Raw genomic sequence first — 10,000 nt, forward strand, 5'->3', positions numbered from 1 at the left:
TATGTTTGTCTTCATGCCTCGGAGTTTATCATTGTTTTCACATCTTAAATAAATGATATTCGTCCAAAAAGCGAATCATTTCCATTCCGAAAGCATCCTCTTCCCAAGGCATCCAATCGCTGACTGGGTCCATTTTTTCCTGTCGGGGAATTCGACGGATTTCAAAACGCGCGCCAAACGAGGGCCATTCATCGCACCGACGAAGAAAACATGGCGGAGACAAAAGACGCAGCCAGCGACAAAGTACCGGAAGGGCAGCATTAAGGATCCAGAAACAATGGTTCATATTACGGCAACATCCTTACCCCTTCCCTACCCCCAACCCCCAACCCCCTCCCCCATTTCCCCTCTCCCTCTCCCTCCCTTTCTCCGCGTCCCCTCTCCTCCCCCTTCCCCCTCCCCGCGCCCCCTCCCCCTCGAGGCAAGGCCTTCAACATCCTCCTCAAATCCCCCTTTTTGCCGGGGCGTTCGCGCAACTCCCCCGTTCACTCAAATGGCGCATACTGATCAATCATTTGTGGGAACGCTGGGAGGAACGGGGTCAAGAACTCGCGTTTCGGGACCTGTGTTTTGCGCGCCTTTTTGCTCCCTCCGCTCGCCGTCGGTTTCCAGCTTTGGCGCAAGAAAATTATAATTCTGTCATCATCCCGGCCTTGAGGTTTGGTGTATCAATGCGGTCTTCGTCGTGATTGTCTAAGCGGGATTCGAATCCGCCGCGGCCATCGCTAATCCCATCACCGACACCTGTCCAATCCCCGAACTTCCCCTTCCCGCTGCGCCTCATTTCCTCCTCCTTTCCCTTTCCTTCCCTAATCCTTTCCTTCGTTCCCATTCATCTTTCCCATTCTGTTTGCACTTCATCGAGCATCTCCTCGACCGCCAATTCTTTCTTTTTTCTCTCTCTTCTACTTTTAATTCTTCTCGAACTTCGTCTTAAGTCTTTAATCACTTATCTTTCCCTTTCTCTTTGTTCTCATCAATCCTAGCCCCTCCATAATCTCATCTCTACTGCTCCTAGTTCTCTTCCATTCCTAATTCTTTCTTTCTCCCCATGTCCCCCTTTCCTTCCCCTCAATCCTCCTCCTTCTTCCCATGTCCCCTTTCCTTCCCCTCACTCCTCTTCCTTCTTCCCGTGTCCTTTATCTTCGCCTCCCTTCTCTTCCTCCTCCCTATGTCCCCTTTTCCTTCCCCTCAATCCTCCTACTCCCCATATCCCCTTTTCTTCCCTCACTCCTCCTTCCCATGCCTTCTGCTCTTTCCCCCCACTCCTCCCCCTTCTCCCCACGTCCTATTTCTTCCCCTCACTCCTCTTCCTTCTTCCCGTGTCCTCTCTCTTCCCCTCCCTTCTCTTCCTCCTCCCCATGTCCCATTTTCTTCCCTCACTCCTCCTTCCCATGCCTTCTGCTCTTCCCCCCCACTCCTCCCCCTTCTCCCCACGTCCTATTTCTTCCCCTCCTCTTCCTTTTCCCCATGTCCTCTACCCCCCCCCCCGTGCCCCTCCCCGAGTGCACCGAAGCGTGGGCGGGGCGTCCTCCGCGCCCCACCGCCTCGCGTGCCAGGCCGGGTTCTCCGGTGCCACAGAAGGTCGCTGGAGGACGTTTCGTTCGCATGGCCGACTGGTTCCGCATTTTTTCCCTGTGGGCTGCGCCGTCTTCGTTTTCTTTCTTTCTTTCTGTCTTTCTTCCCTTCGTTCTTTCTTTCCTTCGTTCTTTTTTCTTCTTCTTTCTGTTTTTCATTCCTATTGATGGCAATTTTGTTGTCTTCCTTAGAGGTTGTCGTTTTCCTTTCTCTCATCGTCTTTTCCTCCATCCCTTTCCATCACCGGAGCCTCCGAGGGCCGCCGTGGCTCCAGCCTCTCCTCCCGGGGACCAGTTGCAGACGAATCCCCGGCGCTGCCAACGCCATCACGAAGGCAACGTTAGCAGCGTCATCGATAGGTCCTCCTGCAATCAGCGTTCTCTAATTGCCATTCGCAGCGGCGGGCGGAGGGCGGTGGTCTCTTCCTTAAACTTCAAATTATAGCCTCTCTCCCCCCTCCACCCTCCCCCCCACCTCTTACCCCCCCTTACCCATCCCTTGGCCTGTCCCTCCCCACCCCTTTCCCCCTCCCCTCCCCCTCCCCTTGCCCCATCCTTCCAGTTAAGCAACACGAAAAGGAAGAAGTGAAGGGAAAAAAGGCGCCGTATCTATCTTCCTTGCGAGGCTTTATGTGGCAGGCTTTATAAAGGTATTATCGCAGGATTAGGCTTCTTCCCGGTCCCTGCCCCCCTCCCCCCCTCTCCTCTCTCTCTCTCCCCCTTCCGCCCCTCCCCCCTTCACCCTCCCCTCCCCTCCCCCTCCAACCCTTTTTCTACACGTGTGCAGGGAAGCGTGTCGGGAGGCGCCCCGGCGCGTCGTTGCTGGCCGTCGGGAGATCCGAAGGCGCCGTAGCACTCGTATCCCTAACGGGGGCTAAAGGTTTTTCTCTGATTTTCCTTCTTCTTGTTTTCTTTCTCCTCTTTCTCTCTCTCTCTCTCTCTCTCTCTCTCTCTCTCTCTCTCTCTCTCTCTCTCTCTCTCTCTCTCTCTCTCTCTCTCTCTCTCTCTCTCTCTCTCTCTCTCTCCTTTTCCATTTTCTTCTCAGCCCACCTAATGTTATTTGCAGTGTTGTATCAATATACCAACAGTTGTTGCTGCTGTTATATTAAAAAGAACATCACGACTATTATTACTATCACGATTAATGTAACTATTGTGGTTTCACTTTTATAAATACCACAACTAATATAACTAGCATGATTATGGCCATCACTGTCTAGTTCTTACAACCAGCCACGCCGACGCAATACTGCACCTGGCGATTGCTCCGATCAGCGAACGGCGCAAGGAAACATCTCAGGCGTCGCGGCAGAACTCGTTCCTGCAAACCCCGCCCAGCCAGCGCATTTTTCATACCCCGCGCGGACCATGAGCTCGCTAAATAAAGCACGTCCTGTTTACGACATCCGACACCGAACTGCGCGAATCTCTACGACGCCTTTGGCTTTCTGACACACTTGAGGGAGCGAAAGGAGAGCGGGCTTCTGCGCACACGGAAGCGGGAAGCATCGCGGCAGCAGCGCACCAACGCGGGAAAACAGAAAAGATTCTGCCGTCGCGGTGTGGCCCGGGCCGCTCCCCGCCCTCGCGACCGACTCCCTTCCCGGTCCGCGTCCTTGGGCGGCCTCGCGGATCCCTCGCTCGGCTCTGAGGGCTGGGGGAGGGGGGAGGGGCGGGGAGGGGAGGAGAGGGGCGGGAGGGGGCTTCCATCCTTCCGACATGAGATGAGGAGGAGAGGCCTTTTTCCCGTCCATGTCTGGGGATACTTTTTTAAGCGTCCATAGGACGACGCTGTCCTTTACCTGCCTGGCGCGGGAGCCCGAGGGCGCTGCCTCGTGGTTTCATGGGTGTCTGCTGCCTCTGCCAGTTATCGCTTCCAAACAAAATTTTCCTTGGCATATCTTCCGAGTCCTAATTTTTTTTCACTGAACATATCGCATATCCTGATAGAATATGAAAAGATATATGGCATAAAAATCGAAGGAACTCGTCGCCTTGAATCAGTCTAGACAATTTCAAAGGAATCGACGCTTCTTATTTGGTCATCTTCATCCTTTAAATCATCATCATTATTCGTCAACATCTAGCATTTGCCAATTCATCGTCATCACTATTATTTCCAGCATCACTATCCTCATTCTTCTCATCAACCTTATCGTCATCACCTCTCGACCGCAAGGAAACCGCGGCACCTCCTCCGGCGGCGTCCGTTCCGCCCTGTCTCTCTGGGGACGCGAGTGAAATGGACAGATCGAATTTCCGGAATTCCCCTGACAGTCATTGTGCAGTTTGTATATCTTGAGAGAAGGACGCTTACCTCAAGTGCTGGGCTCCTGGCGGATGAATTCCCTCTGAAAAACAAAAAATAATCATCATTATTAAATTAGTTTGGTAAATATAACTTCATAGAAACGTTGACGCACCTTCCAGTGCTAATAATAACACAGGGCACAATTTCACAGCAACAAGGCCAAGAATAACCATAAAAACGGAAGTCTGTCCGGCCATAAATCTGCCTCTGAAGAAACATCAGCATCAATATGGTTTGAGCGCAATCGAGTATTTATCACGCCATGGTCACTTTGACATCTGCAATGTTAACATCACTGCCATCATTCCCATCACGTGATACACCCAGATACACCCAAGTATTCAACACACTGTAACCCTTTCAACTTTTCAACACTGTTAGCACCCCCCCCCCTCTCCCAACAGTGAGATAGGGCACACATTCTGATGCCGCAGCGATCGTGACCTTATGTGACCCGCCATTATCAGCACGGAACACTCGGCCTATTATCGCCAGCCCAACATGGCCGCTCAGCACAGCCAGAAACTAGCCTCTCTGCCGCCACTTCAGCGCCGGCAGCGCCCGAGAGCCTCCGACCCTCGCAGCCAAAGGTCGCCGACGGGGATCAGGCAGCAGTCTTTAAAGGGACTCCGCCCTGGACGCCTTCCGCAGACCCCCACTCCCCACACTCCCTTCCCTTGCTCCTCTCCTCCTCCTTCCACTCCCCCTCCTCCTCCTTACTCCCTTCCCTCCCCGCCCTCAGCGTGCGACCTTTGTGTGTGCACTCAGGGAGGAGCCAGCTTCCGGCAGATAGATAAACAGACTCGGATCCCCGTTCCTCACAAGACAGGAGCGGCCATTTGCATAGTCGTTCGCCTGTGAATCATTCCCGGATGATTCGGAGTCGAGCCCAGGCGTCGATCACAGCCTCGTTCGGCGAGATGCAGAGAGAGAGAAACATATGCAAATTGGCAGAGATCCCATCGCCCGCCGCCTTTTTTCTCTCTTTTTATCTCTAACCAGTGAGCGTGAGAATCAACGTGACAGGCCGTTTATAACCTGCAAATGTCACACTTGCCAATTTGGGAATAGCATTTCCCCGACGGTCTTGCCGACTGGCAGCGCCGAGAGGGGCCGAGGCGCGAGGGGGCTGTCTCCGCTCTCCTCTCTCTCGCTTTTTGCCTCTTTAAATCTTCTGTGTGTGTCCGCTTGCCCTCACATCTGGCGCTTGTGTCTTTCTGTCTCTCTTTCTCTCTCTCTCACTTCCACTTCCTTCTCTTTTTTTCTTCCTTTCTCTCTCTTCTTCCCTCACTTCTTTTCTCCTCTTCCTCCTCCCTCTCTTATTTTCTACACCTCCCTCTTTCCCTTCCTCCTTCTCTCTCTTCCAGCACATCTCTCTCTTCTTCCCTCTCTTCTTTTCTCCTCTTCCACTTCTCTCTCTTGCTTTTTCCTCTTCCACCTCTCTCTTCCTCTTCCTCCTTCTCTCTCTTTCTCTTCCTCACTCTCTCTTTTCCCTTCCTTCCCCTCTCTCTCTGTCTCATTCTTCCTCTCTCTCTCTTTCTAATTCTTCCTCTCTCTTTACCTTTTCCCTCTCCTCCCCCCCGCCCCTTTCTCTTCTTCCTCCCCTTGCCTCTGCCTCCTTCTTTCTCTTCCTCTTCCTCTTTCCAAATAAACAAACCCTTCAATATCTTTCCCTCTCCCTCCCATTACCTGTGTCGCCAGAGCGAGCGCGGCGCCGAGCAGCCCGACCCGCCCCCCGCGACCCCGAGCGCGACGTCGGCGAGCTGCTCCTCGACGCAATCTCCAGCTCATCTCGGGTTCTCGCTCCCCAATTACAGCTTCATTTGCGACCCTTAATTGCTATTCTAATCGCGTGCTGAAAGCGCCCCGGCGACGCGAGGAATCGCAGCCGCCATCTCGGGCCAATTATGATGGCGGCGGTTATGATGCCTTTTGGGTCGAGGCGAGCGGCCCCCCTGCTCCGGAGGGGAGGGGGGGGGAGGGGGCGTAGGTGAAGGAACTGAGGAGGATTTTTCCTTCAGTATTTGCTCTTTCCCTCTTTCTCTTTCTCTATCTTTCTCTTTCTTTTTCTTTTTTTCTCTCTCAATCTCTCTCTCCTATTTTGTTTTTTTTCAAAAGATAGAAAATCTACCATTTCTCTTCCTTTTTCCCTTTCCTGTTCCCTTCCTCCTCTCGTTCTCACCGCCGTTCTCTCTCTCTTCTTTATCTCTTTCTTTAACTCGCACTTTTCATTTTTCCTCCCTCCCCTCCTTCTGCCCAATGCCTCTCCCTCTTCCTCCCTCCCTTTTTTTCTTCTGCCTCTCCCTCTTCCTCCCTCCCATTTTTCTTCTGCCTCTCGCTCTTCCTTTTTATCTCCCTCCCTGTCAATATTCCTACCTCTCTCTCTTCCTTTTCTTCTCCCTCCCTTTATCCCTATGCCTCTCCCTCTCTTCTTTCCTTGCACTCCTTCTCTACCTTTTCCCTGTCTCTCCCTCTTTCCCTTTCTCTTCTTCACGTCCATCCCTTCTCCCTATCTCATCCACTCTGTTCATCGCCAACTGCCACAAGTACTCCATTGTTTCTCTTCCCCTTCCCTCTTCCCCTTTCTTCCGATCCTGACGCTCCTTCTCCCTTCCCCCTCTCTTCCATAGAATAGAAAACCCTCCTCTTCTTCCCTCCCTCCACCTCCTCCCCAGCCCCCTTCCCCCTTAACCCGCCCAGGCAACCATTCCCCCTTTTCAAAGACAAACCCCCCTCCTCCCCCTTACCTCCGTCAGACCAGCCCCCCCCCCCCCCGGCCCTCTTCCCTCTTAACCCTATCGGACCAATCCTTCCCCTCTCCCTACCCCCCCCTAAATCTGACCCCCTAACTCTGTCAGCATCCCCCCCCCCCCGTCCAAGAAGCCCCTACCGCCCCCCACCCCCCACCCCCTCCTACCCCCGAGGCCCGCCCCCCGCCGCACGCCCCCCTCCTGCCCCCGAGGCCCGCCCCCCGCCGCACGCCCCCCTCCCGCCCCCGAGGCCCGCCCCCCGAGCACGCCCCCCTCCTGCCCCCGAGGCCCGCCCCCCGCCGCACGCCCCCCTCCTGCCCCCGAGGCCCGCCCCCCGCCGCACGCCGCGTCATTAGGCGGCGACACCTGACGGCTTCATCAACCCTTCCCGTCCGACGCCAGGGCTTCATTAGGCGAGGTGCGCGCCGCACTCATCGCGGTTATCGAGGCGCGTTTCGGCGGCTGAGGCGGGCGCCTTGGCTTCACCGGACGCTGCTTCTCAATGGTGATGTGTCGGTAAAGACACTGGAAACCAAGAAATACATACATAGACATGCAGACATACACAGATATGTGTATATACATATATATGCACACACGCACGCACGCGCACGCACGCACACACACACACACACACACACACACACACACACACACACACACACACACACACACACACACACACACACACACACACACACACACACACACACAGACACACATACAAACAAACAAAAACACACACATACACACACACACACAAACAAACACACACACACACAGACACACACACACACAAACACACACATGCATATATCCATATACACGTATACGCACACACACTTTCTACAGCCTCCGAAAAGGCGAAACAAACGCAACGCTAAAACCCGCACTTCCTTTTCCCGCAACTCGGCATCGGCCTCAGACTCGCTCGTTCGTCCATCAAGACCACTCCACTTGTTACTTTCCTCGCAAATCGTCGAATTTCCTACAAGGTAACTCTGCTCTTATGTGGACAAAAATACTAAGATTCATAAGAAAATAAAAAATAAAATACATTCCAGAATAAGAAAACAGAATATATTCTAATGAAACGCAAAACACAATATAATTTTTTTTCCCTCTCCGAAGCGTCTGACCTAAACATTCGCCAATCCAACTGGTCCTCATCAACACGCGAGGCACAATCATTGCAAAAAGAGGTTCGCAGCACTTTCCTTCCGCGTGAGAGACGGCCTTGAAGCGCAAAGCAATAAACGAAGCCAGGTTTTTTTTCAAGGGAGGAGCTCTGCTTTGGCGCAACCTGTCATTAGCATCAGCGGCCTTATCGCGACCTTAATAATTGCTGTTCTTAAATTACTGTTATCTTCGGTTGTTATCGACCTTAATAGAATTATCACTATCATTATCATCACTGTTGTTTGTTTGTTCCTCTGTCATAAATAAGTGAAAGTTCTGGCGTACTTGAGGCTGATACTCAGAAATTAACCTCCACCCCCTTCTCCCTCTCCTCCCCCTCCCCCGCCCCTCTCTGCTGCCTCCATCCCCTGGTCCCTCTCCCTTTCCTCTCCCCTCTCCCTCTCCTCTCCCCTCTCCCCTCTCCCTCTCCTCTCCCCTATCCACTCTCTTCTCCCCTCTCCCCTCTCCCTCTCCACTCATTCCCTTCTTTTCCCTTCCCCTCTCCCCGCTTCCTCTCTCCCGCTCCTTCCCTCCCTCTTCCCCCTCCCCCTCCCCTTCTGCGCTCTCTCCCCCTGGTGTTTATGGTTGTGTTTACTCCCCCGCGGACGCAAGGTAAGCAGAAGACGCATAGCTAATGGCTCGCAGTGACCTCTGGGAATGCTGTGATTATTCCTCAAGAGTTTGGGAAAAGTGAGGTTTCAGATTCCGTTTTCGTCCACCGGCTCGTCTCCTCTTGGTGACTTACTTCTGCTTTGCGTTTTCCACTCTTCGTTCGCGTTTTTCTCTTTCTTTTCATTCGACGATTCCCCGAATACGATGGCACATACAACGAGGAAACGTCCCAAAACCCACATGCAGTCCGTCCGTTATGAGATGACGTCATTTCATTCACGTAAACCCGACCTTCCCACGCTCCCCCCCCCCCCTTTCCCTCTCCGCCCTCCCCGCTCCTACCCTCCTTCCTTCCCTCCTTCCCTTCTCCTCTCCTCCTTTGCTCCCTCCTTAGCGCCCTTCATTTACCGTAATTTATGCACTGGTCACCCTCTTTCCAACCTCTCCACCCCCACCAACGCCCCAAACCCCCCCAACGCCGTCATATTATGCGTAATGACCGCTGATCCATCCCTCACCCCCGCCCCCACCCACCACCCTCCCCCCCCGCCGCCCCCCGCCCCCTCATTCACTCTGCATGACCTCGGCAATTACACGCGCCCGGAGGCCACGGGCTGCTCTCTCGCCTCTTTCGCCGCGTCCGTTGGGCTAATCGGCGTCCGCCTTCCTCCGCTTTCCTCCTTCGTTTCTCTTCGTCTTCGGTGGCTCGAAGGTCTTTCGCTTCTGCTGTTTCTCTACATATCCATTTTTGTCTTTCTTTCTCTCTTCGTGTCCCTTACAAAAATAACAGTGTTGTTATTCTTATCATATTCACTGTTGTTAACATTAGGATCACAATTATAATCATCATTTTTACTTTTTTCCTATTAACATCACTATTGTCATAAATATCATCATTATCGTTATTATCATTATCATCATCATTATTACCATTGCTATTACTATCAACATTCATTATCATTATCATCATCATCACTGCTGCAGACTTCCGCCCTTTTCCCCTGGCGTGGACACCGAATGCATTCCTTTGGCCTCAGACATATCCACGCCGGCGCCTGCGGGAGCTCACCCGCCGCAGCACAGAGCCCCGCCGTGCCTTCCCGCGCAGCGCCGAGCGTGGCGGTGACCTCCCGAAGGCGCCTCCAGCTATGGAACGTTTCCGAGCCTTTTCCAGCCGTTTTGCGAGGCCGTGACGCAACGCGAGGGGCGGCCGTCGGGGTTTTCACGTCGGGGCTTCTGTGGGAACGACGCCCTCGCGCGCTCACGAATGCCTGCATGCGCGGATATTCTGTGTTCTCCTTTAATTGTTAAAGTTCTATACTCTCAAAATGTTACTGGTTTATATGCACGCTTGGATCAGTGTTTGCATCCAAAGCAAGCAAGCATTACTCTGTTTGTTTGTTTTATATCTACATGTACACATCCGCTCTCAGCCTGAACATTAGCCTTTACATACACATTCGCACACGAGCCTGTGCCTTCGCCTGACACCAAAACAACCTTCGTGCCCACAGGCCCTCACCGCCTCTACCCATGCACAAAGACCCGTCCGCAAACACGGTCGCCACTTG

The 10,000-nt window shown here is 53.2% G+C and overlaps 1 protein-coding gene across 2 annotated transcripts in view; it reads right to left on the reverse strand.

Annotated features, from left to right (window-relative positions):
- Nucleotides 1-10,000, reverse strand: part of LOC113823404 (uncharacterized) — a 162,746-nt gene that overhangs the window by 125,570 nt on the left and 27,176 nt on the right. For both annotated transcript variants that reach the window (XM_070125890.1, XM_070125889.1), the window contains exon 2: nt 3,895-3,928. The gene's annotated coding sequence lies outside the window, so the exon portion shown is untranslated. The remainder of the gene's footprint in view (nt 1-3,894; nt 3,929-10,000) is intronic.

This window comes from Penaeus vannamei, chromosome 9 (assembly GCF_042767895.1).
Source record: "Penaeus vannamei isolate JL-2024 chromosome 9, ASM4276789v1, whole genome shotgun sequence".
Taxonomy (NCBI): Eukaryota; Metazoa; Arthropoda; class Malacostraca; order Decapoda; family Penaeidae; genus Penaeus; species Penaeus vannamei.